The sequence below is a fragment of the Leptonychotes weddellii genome, chromosome 7 (genome assembly GCF_054177405.1).
Source record: "Leptonychotes weddellii isolate Sample4059 chromosome 7, ASM5417740v2, whole genome shotgun sequence".
NCBI lineage: Eukaryota > Metazoa > Chordata > Mammalia > Carnivora > Phocidae > Leptonychotes > Leptonychotes weddellii.
The window spans coordinates 66,916,162-66,933,097 of NC_138375.1; the positions used below are offsets into that span (position 1 = coordinate 66,916,162).

At 36.1% G+C, this 16,936-nt stretch overlaps 1 long non-coding RNA gene across 1 annotated transcript in view; it reads right to left on the reverse strand.

The window, feature by feature from the left end:
• Positions 1-7,504: 7,504 nt before the first annotated feature.
• LOC115944620 (uncharacterized) overlaps positions 7,505-16,936 on the reverse strand; it is a 1,151,228-nt gene continuing 1,141,796 nt past the window's right edge. Inside the window, exon 10 of the long non-coding RNA XR_014147031.1 lies at positions 7,505-7,726. This is a non-coding gene — a long non-coding RNA (uncharacterized LOC115944620). The remainder of the gene's footprint in view (positions 7,727-16,936) is intronic.

Sequence of the window (16,936 nt, forward strand, 5' to 3'; positions counted from 1 at the left end):
TAAAAACCTTGCACTTTTTGCAAAATACCTTTTTATCTTCTATTGAAAATGTAGCTTCTATGTGAGTACAGATTTGCTGTATGAAAGGCATACTTATAGATTCTAATTAATTTTGAGAAAAAGCCAAGTCATTACCTGACAGCTTAAAGCAAAAGGAAGGTGAAGGATCTAGGCCTGGAGTATTTAATGCCAGCAAAGAATGGTTTGATAATTTTAGAAAGAGGTTTGACAATGATCAAACACAAATTGATATTAGACAATGTAGTAGAAGGATTCTGATGATTCACAAGTGCTTTTAACTTCTTTTACAACATGGAAATGCACACTGAAACTAAAGCAAAAAGTGGAAAGATTATCATGAGGAACTTAAAAATGCAATAGTCCTCTATTCAGAGTCTTCAAATTTTATTCTTCCCTACAGCTGAACACATGGAAAATATAGTATTCAACTAGTCCAACACTTTCATTTAACCATGGGGAAACTGCATCCAAGGGAGCTTACTGGACACATGCAAGACCTCACAGCTAACAGTGGAAGAATGAACAGGATTTAGGATCTGCTTATATTCTTTATGTTAGCTCATGATGTTTTGTATTGTCATCTGCTTACAATAGTAAGGATAACTGAAGTAATATTGGTATGACTAGTAAGATGTCCAGGAAATGAACACTGAATTAAATGGTATCGAATTAAATGCTTTCATATTTTCCCCCGAAATGCCTCTTAATCCCTGAGCAACACTTTGATGCTATTCTGGAAATATACATGAATTTCATTTTGAAATAAAGCAATAAAGCTTTTATTCAACCATTAAACATGTTCTCTTGAATTGACTTACATATACCAGGAGATCCAGTAAAACTCAATAGCGTATTTTAAGATCTTTCAGAGGTGAAGAATAATGAAAACTAAAGATGCTTGAGTTTAAAAGAACTAATTCATAAAAAAAAAAAAATGACTTAGGCTTGTGAATATAAAGAGCATCAGGCTTACCTTCTGAGGGCTTTTAAATATTACACTTAAAGCTACATGACTTCATGAAAATTTTTACAAGAAAGCACATTCTGAAATCTGAGATTAAATGCACCTTTTTTACATTCACAGTTATACATAGTTCATGGTTTATCAGTGTTACTATATAAGTTTGTCCTAATAGGCATTCTTTTTATGGAAAACTATAAAAGCCAAATGAACATAGAAAGGAATCTTTAGGCACAACCATGTTTCTGTATGAAATGATCCTTAAAAAACAAACTCTCCAAGGAGAATATTTAAATTGGATTACAAAATAAATTGATGCATGCCCTCATATATGATATAAAGGTATCTAAATCTACAGTAAAGTTCATTAGACATTTCTGTTTCTTCTATAAACACAGTAGTATATAAAGAAACATATTAGAGAGCCAGTATGTTTGTGTGTGAGGGGGGAGACAGAGAGAGAGAGAAGTGGAGGTAGGGATAAAGTATAGAATTCAGGCTTTGAATCAATTCCCAAACAATACCCAGAAAATAATTTGTAATTCTTTAAACAATAATTTGTAAAATTATTGCTCAGGAATAGGTTGTAGTAACTGATTTAATGCATAACAATGATTTTTAAAAAGAAATGTATGTTGTATTTAAACAGTTTTAAGCCATTGCCCATTAAATGAGTTAAGTATCCCTGAAATACTCTGATACACATAGTCAAACTATATTCACAGCAAAACTGTGTAAAGAAAATATTTTCCTCATTTTAAGTCCTCTTTCCACTTCCTCTCAAAGTCTAAATTTTACTAACCACTTTTCATATTCAACTCATATCATGTCTATACCTATTTTAAAATCTGACAAAACTGATATTTTGGGAAAAAGAGTTTCTTTGGATATAAACAATATTTCCATTTTTTTAAAAAAGATTTTATTTATTTGAGAGGGAGAAAAAGAGCATGAGAGAGAGCATGAGTAGGGGGGAGGGGCAGAAGGAGAGGGACAAAGGGAGAGGGAGAAACAGACCCCTCACTGAGCAGGGAGCCCAACGTGGAACTCCATCCCAGGACCCTGAGATCATGACCTGAGCCAAACGCAGATGCTTAACCTACTGAGCCACCCAGGCACCCCAAATATTTCCATTTTATAATTAGAAGTCATTACACTGCTGTCTTGTAGCCTGTCCTCTAAATACAATATATGTTCTTTCTCACTTCTGTCAGGTATAAATAATCTTGATTTAAAATACAGAGAATTTGGGAGGTGAGTAGGGGGTGGGAAGAAGCACACACACTATTATTTCTCTTTAATTCCTTCATTTTCCTTTACAGGAACTATTTTTTCCTGAATGCTTCAGTGGAGATATACACACATTATAAACAGGTTTAATTGATAAATATTCAAATTTGTTTACAGATTTTAATAGAAATCAGTGATAGCAGAATGATCACTGTGCCTATTTGATCAAAGAGGGTCCAAATTTGAGAGACAATCAAAAGTTTAGTTGACACAATTAAACAGCATAAAAACACTTTTTTTTTTAAAAAAGTATAAGAAAGCAAAAACTAAGTCTAAGGAATAAGAAAACTCATCTCAGAGAATCAACTGTAGTTTGTTACTGAAGGGTCTCCCAATGCCAAGGACAGTTTTATTGAAAGAAGCCTGTTCTTTACTTTTTAATAACATATTTACTGTAGTCCACAGTTTAATAAAAGTTTTTGGAGTTTCAAATCCTTTAAGCATGCTTAACAGTGTCTCAAGAACAAGGTGCACTGGTGACTAAGATAACTTTTGATACAAAAATAACACTTTATAAATCTTTTTATTTAGTTATTGACCCACTCCACAACGGCACCTTTTTTTGTTGCCGCAAGGTTAAAGGACCAAACTATTCAATATGTACAACAATTGAAATTGACAATTTTTGTACTTGCTGATTAAGAATACTATTTCCAAAATAAATAGATTTTTAACATGTATTTCATAGATCATGTTTTCCTGAACTGTGCTCAAATTCATACATATTTTGTTAATTTTGTAGAATAGTAAAGCTTTTGCAATGAAAAGTTGAGTTTGCTTGATATTTATCCAGTGCTCAAATTTTGCTTGATACTTATCCAGTGCTCAAATTTCTTGCTTATGAAGTATTATAGATACTAATATTCATTTCTAAGGGTAGAATTTTTTCCTCCAGGTTTCAGTTTTGTTGCACATTTAATTGCTCATTTTCACTGGGAGTTGAGTTCAAGCCTATGATACTACAGCAGCAATTTATTAAGAACTGGCACTTTTAAGGTTCCATATTAAAAGATTAACAGTGAATTATAGCACTGATTGCACATTCAACTACCATCTTGTGCAACAAATGTTACAGATAATCTGCTACCTGAAATACTGGTATTTTACGGCTTTGGAGATTACATTAATTATAGTCACTTTAAGAATGTAATAATTAGAATGCTTTATGCTAGCCAAAGGTCAGTTTATACAAGTAATTATTCACCTGCTACAAAGCTTCATGAAGGCATTAAGTAATCACATACATACACATACCCTCTGTATGTGTGTGTCTCTCTCACAAGTTGCGATGTTTAGGAAGTTTAACACTAGTAAATGGTATTCCTCTAACCAAAAAAAAAAAAAAGCATTTGAAGTAAAAATGAGAAATCTCTGGCATCAAATTTAAGAAATAAGATATAATGCCTGCACATTCAAGCTTGTATTAACAGATAATATTTTACTATGTATTACAAAACGATGCTGACAGGAAAATTTTTCATCAAAAATTCCTGGAAAATAACCCATTTTTACAAACAAATAAGGTTAAGTTGCTGTAATATGTATCTCAGTAATTGACCCATCAGTTCTGCAGAAAAAATACCAATACTAATTTTGGCATAATTCATGTATATTACATTTCTAATATTATGTTCATCGAATAACTAACATGAGATACATGGCAACATTAAAGTTAAAAAAGAAATATACACTGAATGAACATAATAAAAGTTATAGGTGGGAAGCCAGTAACTGATAAATATAAAAGAAAAAAATTTTGCTACTGAACAAGTGTTACGAACATTTAAAGCTTGAGCTACAATCACCATTAAGTAAATGACCCACATGAACAGTATGTAACAATATGTAGTGAACAGGCTAAATTCTGAAAGAAATTTCAATTGCCATGATTCTACTATATTTTATGTAGTTTGGCTGCAGCTTTCAAGCCATTATCACTAGGGAGTTCAAGAGAACATTTAGGTCTTAGAACTTTATCCACTGATTAACAAATTAGTAAACACGGTATGCCAGGACCTAGACAGTGTTTCAAACACACATAAGAAAATTGTTGGCACATATTTTCCACATGAACTTCTCTGTCCCCACTTTCTACTTCCTCCCTTGCAAGAACATATTCCTGTATTTAATGCTTCAACATAGTACTCCATCATTAGAACATAATCCAAGTACTCTATGTTTAAATTACCCACTCCACTCACCAACAGGTATGTGTAGCTGTACTTTTAACTAGGCCCAAGTATCAGAAGTGGAAAACCATTATCTAAATTACCCTTCCCTGATTATTTACCTTCTCTGATACTGTGCTCTAATCTTAATACCCTATTTTTTTTTTAACCCATGGACTTTGCTGTCTTTGAGTGATTTTCTTAATTTGCTTTCAAGTTTATTCATGTTATACATTTTTCCATCCACTCATTTTATTTATTCCCTTTCCTCATGAATATAGTATTTTGATATAGTCTACAGCATTCAGCCAGTTTATACAATACCTTAGAAGTCCCAGGAATCAATAATGGTAACCCCAGTTAAGATAATTTTTTCAGAGTTTCCATTAGGTTCTTGTTCAGGATCTAATGGCCTCTTGTGTCCACCATGAACACTCAGATGTTTACAGAATCATTTTTCTACTCTAGGCTTTTTTGGCAATATGTGCATCAAATTAGTCTTTCCCCAAATAATTTATGCTAATACCAAATATGTTATCTTTGAAGACAAAGATTCCATGATAAAAGACCACACTGTATAACAGATAGAAGAGAGTACTGAAATATTCAGGGTTGTAATAGCAAGGAATGTTGACAGAAAACAAATTACATTTGATTGTTGTCATTTACTTGGAAAATTCAGATACCTCCTTCTATTCTAAATGAAGTACTTTCAAAATAACTACCATCAATGCAAAATTAAGCAAAAGAATTGGTCGAAATAGATAATGGAGACTCTTCTTACATTCAGTCAGAACACATCTGAACAAGGAGGGTAACACGAATTTTGTGTGGAAAGTCAAGAGTAAAGAGAATTAACAGAAATACTGTGTCATGAAAGGCTGCAGACATTTTCTGACAAGGTAAAAATACACTTTTAGGGAAATATTTCTGATGAAAATATGAATTGGTGGATGTAGACTTAAAGTTCTACATACAAATAATATGTCCGCTAATATTTAACTATTTGGTAACTGAATTTTTTTATTCAATCTAGTTAAAACAATTACTGTTTCTTCTTCATGTGGAGATGCCTAACTATAAAATCTTACAATGGAAGAAGACTTTTCGTATTTGTGAATATTCTGATCATTTAAATTTTTTGTTTACTGAGTCAAAAATTGCTCCTAAACTCATTCAAGGTAGCAACCTTTCCATTATATGGTTGTTTTCAGAAATGATTGTGGAGGATTTCAGATGAAAAGAGAAAATAATTTTTTATCAACACTGTAACAGTCTGGTAAGTTAAAGGAAGTAAGATTTCACTTTTAAAAGAAATACTTTAAGGATGCTATAATTATCATAACAGATTATTATACATACCTCAAGTTTAAACTGTTTCAGTGAAATAATTATTACTCCAACTTCTTTCACAGATATAATAATCAGGCCGATGGATTGAGCTCATAAGGAACATATTAGCCACAGAAAACTGCATTAAACCAAATGCTCATGCATTGTTGGATATATCACATAGCTATGTATCATCCAGTTGAAGCATTTTTGACATAAATTTACCTGTCTTTTGTTTCATATTTAACTGCTGTGTATTTTATTTTTTATTCATTTATTTTTTAAAGATTTTATTTATTTATTTGGCAGAGAGAGACACAGCGAGAGAGGGAACACAAGCAGGGGGAGTGGGAGAGGGAGAAGCAGGCTTCCCGCGGAGCAGGGAGCCTGATGCGGGCCTCAATCCCAGGATCCTGGGACCATGACCTGAGCCAAAGGCAGATGCTTAATGACTGAGCCACCCAGGTGCCCCATAACTGCTGTGTATTTTATACTTAGGAATATACAAAACACCTGTTAACATAACAGGCTTTTCTGCTTTGTCATTTTTCTCTAATCAATTCTAAAGTTCTTCCTAAGCCATCTTCCAGAAGTACAATTAGATCACATTAATCCCTAGCTCAAATCATAATCAATAATGCCCCATTGCCTACAGAATTAAACCCTTACTCCTTAGGATCAGATCCCCTTATAATCTGGTCTCAACCTCAATTTCCAAAAACATGCCCCATCTCTCTTTTGCTCGTGCTTTGATCTCCAGCAGCATATTTAAGTACGAAAATGTTCACATACGGTAAATGATAAATTGTTCAGCTTGGTAAAGCAGTGTGTTTTCTTTTTTCCAACCTGTGTTTTGAGGAAAAGTAGTAATCACATCACACTATAAGAGGGTGGGTTTTGGACAGGAGGTGAATACTACGAATAATGAAGAGGACACCTGGCGGCGATCCACATCTCTCTCCTTTTAGTCAATGCTCACACAGTGTTTTCTTTTCATGTGTCCCTACCTCCAAACTTTGTATAGGTCTTCACATTTTACTTAGAACACTAACTGCCAACCTTGGATATGTGTTTATTTGCATATAAAATGTGTCGCTTTAATAGAAAAAAGAAAGCATGTTGATTTTTGGATTTGTTTCTTTAACCCTTCAACATAGTTTCTCTCTACATATGGGTGAGAGTTGGAGATTCATCACTTGGCTTGACCAATTTCAGGACGCAAGAATTTTCCCTCTCTGTGAAACTCTGGGATAGAAAATATCTTCCCATTTGCTTAAGAACAAGAGCTTCCTGTCTGCTCAGCGGAAGCAATGCTTAAACAGGCATCCAAATGCAATCTGAACATGAGGCTGCTCAAAACATCTGCATGCAATAACCACTTATTAAAGGAGTGTGAAAACCTTAAAATTAAGAAACTAATGTAACTGAAATGGTTGAAATCCAGAGCAGTGGGACAAACATGAAATTACCAAAACCACCACATGAGTATGCATTAAAGCCCAGAACACACCCGCATGCCATAGCCATCAATACTTCAAAAACCAAGCCAGGCCTGGTTTCAGGTTCCCTTGTAAGGAGTTTGGAGTCACCACTTCATCCCTATAACAAATAAAAACCTGAACAAACTGAAAAACCAACAGCCCTTCTGGATCCATAAGAGAGAGGAAGACACAGGACAAACCACTCCCCCCAAATTTGGACAGACAGGTGAATACAGGGAACCCCGACTTACCAGGATGGGCCCTCGGGAGCAGAAATCAGTGCCAGGGCAGCAAAACTTGAGGTGCAGTTGATGACTTACTGGAGGCTCCGTGTGGACAGGTCTGGGAATTAAAAACTCCATAGGGATCCAGGTAGAGAGGGGCTACCACACTATTCACACTTCTTTGAGTTTTACCTCCAGGAGGTGAACGAGGTTTTCAGAGGGAATACGGAGGAAAAATCTCTTTAGGCTCTGGCAAGGGGAGAGGAAAAGGAACCATTTTTAAATACTCCAGAGCACCTGGTTCTTCTTAACAAGCCCACCCTCAGGAGAAACTATTTAACTAGAGCCTAAACTGTTGGGGTTTAATAAAAGCCTTACTGGTCTTTGGGAAGTAAAATACTGACTCCAGCCAGCACCTAGGCTTTCACTTGGGAAAAGGGAAATGCCAACTGTAGCCCACTTTAACCATTCTGTCCAATTCAAAGGGGGACATGGGAGAACTGAGAAGCATTGGTGAAGTTCACAGTCCAAAGTTATAGGCTCACTTTAAAAGACTGAGACCTAACTATAGGCCTATAGAATTCTTCCCTTCCCCCGACCAAGTTACCCCACATCACTAAAGGCCTATATACAACAGGTGTTTTTACCTACCACAACATATCTGGCTATCAAAAAAAACTTACAAGGAATACCCAGAGGCAACAAACACAATTAGGAGAGACAGGGCAAGCATAAGAACCAGACATGGCAGCAATGTTGGAATTATCTGACAGTTGAAAACAAGTATGATCAATGTGCTAAGGGCTCCAATGGATAGAGTAGACAGCATTTAAGAAAAGAAGAGGGAAATGTAAGAAGAAAGATGGAAATCTTATGAAATAACCAAAAAGAAATGCTAGAGATGAAAAACACTATAACAGAAATGAAGAATGCGTCTGGTAAACTTATTAGCAGACTGGACTTGGCTGGGGAAATAATCTCTGAGCTAGAGGACATACCAACATAAGCTGCCATTACTGAAAAGCAAAGAGAATGATACTGGGGAAAAAAAAAAAGAATAGAACAGAACATCCAAGGACTGTGAGACAACTACAAAAGGTGTAACATACACATAATAAGAATACCAGAAGGAAAGGAAAGAGAAACAGGGACAGAAGAAATATTTTTTAAAAATAATGACTAAGAATTTACTCAAATTAAGGTCAGAGACCAAATCACAGATCCAAGAAACCCAGAGAACTCCAAATGGAATATATGCAAAAGACAAAAACAAAAACCAAAAAAACCAAAAAGCCCACTATGCCTTGGCATATCATTATCAAATACAGAAAATCAAAAATAAATAAAGATTCCTGAAGGAAACCAAAGATGAGAAAATATCTTACCTATAAAGGAAAGAAATAAGAATTACATCTGACTTCTTAAAAACTGTGCAGGCCAGAAAAGAGTGGGGTAAAATATTTAAAGAGTAGAGAAAAAAAAACAAACCACCAACCTGGAATTCTGTACCCTTCATAATTATCCTTCAAAAATGAAGGAGAAATAGACTTTCTCAGACAAACAAACTTGAGGGAATTTGCTGCCAGCAGATAGTGTTGCAAGAAATGTTAGAAGTTCTTTAGAGAGAAGACAAATAATATAGGTCAGAAATTCAGATCTACATAAGAAAGATTATTGAAGAAAAAATAGTGAGGGTAAAATAAAAACTTTTGTTTTTTTATTTTTAAATGATCTAACAGGTTTGTTCAAAATAATAGAAACACTGTAATCAATTATGTATGCTTATGTATATATCTTGTGTGTATATTTATGCTTATGTATGCTACATATAAGTGAAACAAATGAGCAATGACACAAGGAATGGGAAGGAGAAATTAAGATTATTTTGTTTGTATAAGGTACTCACGCTACCTATGAAGGTAATTGTTTAGTTAAAAAAAACAAACAAGGGGCGCCTGGGTGGCTCAGATGGTTAAGCGTCTGCCATCGGCTCAGGTCATGATTCCAGGGTCCTGGGATCGAGCCCCATGTCGGGCTCCTGGCTCAGCAGGGAGCCTCCTTCTCCCTCTCCCTCTGTCTTCCCCCCTGCTCATGCTCTCTCTCTCTGTATCTCAAATGAATAAATTAAAAAAAAAATCTTAAAAAAAAAAAGGTGATGACCAGAGTTTGAAAACTTCTTGAGTTGGTAATCTCCTTTGTGAGAGAGGTTAGAAGATGGACTGGAGTGGAAAATTTATACTCCAATAGTTAAAAATAACCTTATAATATGAAATTGACCCAAAATAAATATACTGATATTCCAATATATAGAGAGTGAAATCAAAGCTTTAAAAAACTGTGTTAAATCATCCATATCATAGAACACCATTCAGCAATAGAAAGGAACAGCTATCAATATCCACTACAATTTTGATGGATCCCAATTTAGTTATGCTAATTATAATATCAGAAATGATACTGGCTTAATGATAAAATCCAATCTCAAAGGTTACATGCTGTATGATTGCATTCATGTAACAATCTTGACATGACAAATTATAGAGATGGAGAACAGATTAGCTGTTTCTAGGAGTTAGGGTGTAGAGATGGAGGGAAGTGGCTATGGCAAAAATGAATAGCACAAGGGATCATTGTGATGGAGCTGTTCTATATTTTCACTGTGACAGTTGTGACAGAAATCTACATGTATTGAAATCATATGGAACTAAATACACACAGCATGGAAAGCTGGTTAAATGTGACTAAGAATGATGGATGTATCCATGTCCCTTTGTGATACATACTGGTTGTGATATTGTGCAATAACTATGTAAGATGTTACTACTGTGGGGAACCCCTGTGAAGTATACATGGGGTTTCTCTGTATTATTTTTTACAGCTGCATTTGAATCTATAGTTATCTCAAAAAAAAAGGTTTTAAAAATCAAGAGTCAAGACAGTATCTGAAAAAAAATGTTAAAATCATTAAATACAAATTCTGAAAATGAAAAATAAAATTAAATAAATTTATTGAAAACCTTAGAGCTAAGGAGGAGAAGGAAAGGGAGAGGAGAACAGTACTGACATTTATTGAACACAATGAATCAGACATTATGCTAGATGCATTATATGCATTCAAAATCACTGAAGATGTAGAAGAACCAGAGCAGGTGGGCGTTATTATCCTCATTTTATATATACTGTGATGTCAGCAAAGTGCTCAGCACAGCAGCTGGCTCTTAATAAATGCCCCCAAATAGTAGCCATTATTATTTTTATAGTGCTGTTAATATCATTTTATTGAGTGGAAATGGAGGCCGATTGAGGTTATGTAATGTAACCTGCTGAAGGTCATACAGAAGTAAACAAAACAAAACAAAAGTCAAAAAACACTTGTCAAATTAATTACAGATTCTGGATCTGAATCCAACTACTTCTCTTCCTATAAGCCATATTGAAAAACAAATTGAACAGAAAAAGCAAAAACAAACATACAAACAAAAAAACCTTCAACTTACATATTAATTGAAACTATGTGGCAGAAAGTATTATGAGCTCTTTCTGCTGATAATTAATCAAAAAACCCCAACTTGTTCAAGTATTAACAATATAAAATCAAACTGCAGCATGTATATGAAAAGCACATAAAGAAAAAATTAGCATCCATTTCTCTCAATAGTAAAAACAAAACAACATAAAATTTATCCTGAAATACAGGAATATTGTCCCACAACAATCCAACATGAACTTGAAAAATTAATGAAGCAAGTACAGGTATGATGAAATAACTCAAAGCAAACATAGGTGCTCAGATAGGCAAACAACAAGAGGTGGTATCTAGAAAACACAGGAAACATAAATGGTAAGAATTTAGGAAAGAGATCGATGGGAAAATTATTTCAGAAATAAAGATTCAATTCCAAGAGAGTTAGAAAGAAAAGACCCCTTAAAAGCTCAATAGGTAATATAGAGTATAGAATGAGAAAACAAATAAAATGAAAAAGAAGAGAGGAATACGTGAAAAATTCAGATAGAATATAAATGTAACAGATACGGTGCCTTCCCCATTCCTCTCTGTGCCTCACCATTTCAGTGCATTCTGGCCACACATTCACTACCGGCATCTCCATCTCTTCTCCTGAAAGCTTTTTGAGAAGCCTTCTGGAAAAGTCTTCTCTGCCTATGCACACGGGAAGCTGAATGTGGGAGAAATGTATAAGCCCCAAAGAACAGACTTTCATACATGCTTGATAGGAATTATCCTAGTTTTGTTGTTTTTGTTTGTTTTTTTGCCCTTCCACTTGGATCATTCCGAAGCCCATGTTTTTCACTGGCTCTGAGTTCCTCAGTGGTTTAAGTACATGTTGCCTCTGATGATAATCTGGTAAGACACCCTCTATTATCTGCATTTCCCTTTCAGTTTTCCCTCTTCTTTCCCATAACACTTTTTGAAAGGATGATCTTCCTTAAAGCCTACTTGCCTAAGGGTTTTCTTCTAGCAAAACCCAAACTAGGAATAGGTATTAACAGTCATGGATTGTGGAAGCAGTTTTTCAGGATGAGATTTCGAAATTGAATAACTTACTATCCAGATGACAACAAGGATTACATTACTGGTGGTAAGTCGGTCGTGATAGGTCTCAGTGGCCTAAAGCATCACAATTACTGCAACTCTCACATGTAATGAGTTGGGATATAATACATATGGAAAAGGATCCAATGGAGAGATATGGGGGCAGTGGTGATGATAAGGAATGTGGAGTTAGTTATTTGTTATAAGCATCACTGAAGCACTTATGGAAGAAAATAACAAGGTCAGGTCCACCAGCTATTATCTTAAACATGGTGTAAAATTTAAAGAACCTCTAGCACATTATAAAGGGACCTTGCTCTCCTGCATTGAATGACAAGTCTGTGCTCAAATTCATCCTCACCCTCTGATCATAAGAAGAGAAATGATACTGGGCGCCTGGGTGGCTCAGTCGTTAAGCGTCTGCCTTCGGCTCAGGTCGTGATCCCAGGGTCCTGGGATCGAGTCCCACATCGGGCTCCCTGCTCGGCAGGAGGCCTGCTTCTCGCTCTCCCGCTCCCCCTGCTTGTGTTCCTACTCTCGCTCTCTCTCTCTCTGTCAAATAAATAAATAAAATCTTTAAAAAAAAAAAAAAGAAGAGAAATGATACAAATAAAGCTAAATATAGAGCACTGTCAAGCCTCTGAGGCTAAAATAAGGACAATGATATGGTTAGAGTAGGAGCCTGAGATCTGGGATAAGGATATCTGCATTGACATAGTTGAGAACTGAATCCCCAGATTTCCCTGAAACTTCTGAGTTTACAAAAGTGATTAAGTGGCCTGACCATGACTATGACCATGCAAAGAGTTTACATGATTTTTTTTTTGTAATGATTTTTTTTTGTTTGCCTTACTTAAGGTCTGAAATCACTACCCCCAACTGCTTCAAGATAACTAGGGCCAAATTTCAACATGGGATAACTGGAGAAGTATTGTTTATAATCCAGGAGTTAAGAAACTAATCATGAAGGGAACTGAAATAATGTGGCTATGTACTGGAAAGTACTAGAGTAACATGACTAGAAAACCCAACTGTGTTTTTGAAGAGGGCCCAGAGGACCATCCTTTCACTAAAGCAACAAAAGATGCACTAGTGAGGGTGGCACCAATATCGCTGAGAAGCTCGGTAGCAACGTCCTCTATAGGCCAGAGCTGGTTGCAGGGAAATGTGCTGTGGAAGTTCACTTGATACTGTTAGTGGTAAAGACAATGTTCTGGAACAGCAGAGACCTCTTGGCTGTACTTAACCATTAGGGACAAGGTGTATATTACTATTATCAAGAACTTGGCAGAAACTCCTCACATCTTTTCTACCACTGAGTTCTTTAAAGCCATAATTCTTTTGGTCAAATGGCCTACGTCACATGCTACTTATATCAGAGGTTTTGTTACTTTAATGCTATGTTTTGATCTGGGTGCCACTCAGGTCTGACAGCCTTCCAAATCACCCAATGAATAAGTTGAAGTAATATTTCCTTCTGTGGTGGGCACCATCTCCAAACCTCAAGCAGGCCTACCTGCTTGTCATGTGCTTCTTTCTTGGTAGTAGGAGCTGGAAGGTACAAGAGCTTGTTTGTGAGAAGATGACCCAATGGGTGATTCCACTGGATGCACTGTAGGATTAGAGTCCTGACCTTCTAGATGTGGTATATTCTTTAAACTAATTAAATGGTGCTATGTCCCTGATCGGTGTAATGCTGTGTCTTCAAGAACAGTCCCTGGGCATCATGCCTTCCTGTGATTGCCCTGAGAAACATAAGCTTTCCTTCCCCACAACTTTTGGCTCTGATGAACTAGAATTCCTGATTCCCAAATAGGGAAAATGCTTCTATCAGAAGACATCATAGGGGTTCCACTAAACTTAAACCTAAAGCCATCTTCCAGTCATTTTACACTCCTCGTATCACTAGATCAAGAGGCAAAGAAAGGAGTTACTATGCTCACAAGTGCTATTGACCTTGGTTTTCATGAAGAGAATGAGATTGCTGTTACCTAATGGGGACAGAAAGAATCACAGTATTCAGAAGATTCAATGGTGCTTTCATGTCAAACACTAACTTCCAATCTATTTTAAACTATATAAAAATCTTCCAAATAGCCAATTATTAAAGGAGAAAATAAAAACAGACATGGGTAACTATGTATAAATTACCAACAAGCATACATCAATTAGGATACACCTACATGTAACATGATCCTCTCCCTAGTACTGGCTTAAGCAGTGAAGTCATTTCACAATTTTCTAAGACAGAGCTGTAGATCTTCCCATCTGTAATGGCCTGCTACTCCCCCAGGGCAGAACTTCCACCCCACTCTATAGAAGCTGTTAGCAGGGGAGGGCAGTGACCCACTCTTCCTTGCGTGACACCAGTGTTCTAAGAACCGGCATTGAGGTAGTAGAGGAGCAACATAGTGATAGCCTCTAGTCTTCTTGGCTTGCCTCTCCTGGTGTGGATCCTCTACTCTAACAGCAAGCTGTTTTGCCCTTGACTCCAGTATTCTTGGAGCCCTTATCCTAGGAATGGGAGTTGGTTGGGGGAAGGGAGCTCCAGTCTTCTTAGTCGTGCCTGTCTATAATAGCACTTCTAAATATAGGCCTGGGGAGGACAAAAGACTCTGGTGGCCTACCCCTCCTGGGGTATAACCATAGCCCTAGCCTAGGAGCTGGAAAGACAGGAAACTTCTGTCTTCTTGGTCACAGATGCCCAGAGTCTACATCCACAATAGAACTTCGGTCATGTAGTTCAGGAGAGGGTAATGTGGGAGAATGTCATGGCTCAAATGCTGCAGTCCCTTGCCATTCTTAATGAATTTTAGCCAACTTTCCTGAATAAATGTACATTTGATATATTTCTTAGGAAAATTTCCAGAAACCTTAAATTTTTTAAAAAATAGTTTGTACCACTTAAACAGTTGTTTTACTGAGAAAAGTATCTATTGATTTCCTCACTACACCATTGTAGAATATTTACAACATCCATTTGAGGTCATATTTTATTATCTCAAAGTTCAGGTGAAGAAATTAAGGTTCACAGAGAGTATGTAATTGCTTATAAATGAATTTCCTTATTTTAGTACAATTTTCTGGACTGTAGTATTGAAACGAACACACAAAAAATGGATGAATAAGAGAATGCATCTGGAACTACAGAAGGTTTAAAACCATGCGATTGAATCTAATATTCTTAAGTGTTTTATAGAAAAATTAGATCAAATGCATGTCCATGTCATGATTGGAGTCACATTACCATAATTATAAGACAGAGATCAGTGAGTAGTTTAGGTTTTCTTGGTCCTGTTTTAGAATATGGTCTTCAACTCAAGATTTTGAAAGTGAATCTTCATAGGGTTTATTGAAATTATTACTACAATGTCCTTGTAAGAATCTCTCTCTGTGTAAAAATAACTGGAGTGACACATACTGAGAGATATTTTCTTTGACATTTAAAACTTTGTGTGACACATATCTTTCATGTAGGGATGACCTGGGATTTGAATGGAGTCCAGTGCCTGGAGCAGATATGCTTCCCAGAGACAATCACCCCTCTTAACTCTGAACTTTGCCAGATGATCTCTGCTTTGGGAATGAGGCAAAGTGCTGACTGGGACTGTAATGCCAAAACCACTGCCATTGATCAATGAATGGCTGCTCTCTCCAGGATACATAATGTTAGTCACGTTGCTTCTATGGGATCACTGAGGAAGGCATTCATGCTGTGGGGAAAATCAAACTTGTATAGAATTCAGTTAGGTTCACTTAGATTAGTTCTATTATGTCAGGCCTTATGTACCTAAAATTTAATAAGAATGACTTTCAGTAGTGAAGATGTGGGTTTTGTTTGGCTTTTTGCAATTTATTTTTTATTTTTTAATTTTTCAAATATTTACTTATTTATTTAAAGAGAGAGAAAGAGAGAGAGCAAGAGCGTGTGAGAGGGGGATGGGGCAGAGGGACAAGGGTGAAAGAAAATCCTCCAGCAGACTCCCTGCTGAGCATGGAGCCTGACAGAGGGCTCAATCCCAGGACCCTGAGATCATGACCTGAGCTGAAATCAAGAGTCAGATGCTTAACTGACTGAACCATCCAAGCACCCCTGGTTTTTTATAATTTAGACTTGCAGACTTTCTGATCAAAATTGATAATGTATTTCCTCTCTCTTCTTCACTTTCCTTATGTAGCTAGAGCTTAAACAAGTGATTATATTTTGAAGAATGAAAGTAATAAAATTGGAAATATTGGTTCATCTGGGCAATCTTACCAGCTATGGGTAAGTACTGTTGTATTGTAGTTTTCAATTATTTTAATTTAATTTAATTTATTTATTTGACACAGAGAGAGAGTACAAGCAGGGGGAGTGGCAGGCAGAGGGAGAGGGAGAAGCAGGCTCCCTGCTAAGCAGGAACCCTAATGCAGGGCTTGATCCCAGGACCCTGAGATCATGACCTGAGTCGAAGGCAGAAGCTTAACTGACTGAGCCATCCAGGCACCTCTGTTGTTGTCAATTAACTGATGATATGATTTAATCCCTCATGATGGTCTGTTCTGGAAAGAGTATTAGGCATCTGGGTTTGCTTCTACCTCCACCATTTAAAAGATCTATGATTTTAAACACCTTTGTAATCTCAGATTAGCAAGTATTTTTCTTTAAAACATCGATAATAATGTCTACTCCACATAATTTTTGTAAGTGTTGACTAAGATAACTATGTAAAAATATTCCTTTGCTCATAATAGTGCTAAATGAATATAGCATATACGCACACAAATATTTTCTGCTTCACTTTCCATATAATGGAGCAGAGCTCTGATTGAGTGAACATGCTAAGTTTGCTGATTCTTAAATGAAACTATATGCAACTATAAAGGAAACTTTATATATAATATACAATTTACATGTATGATTTATC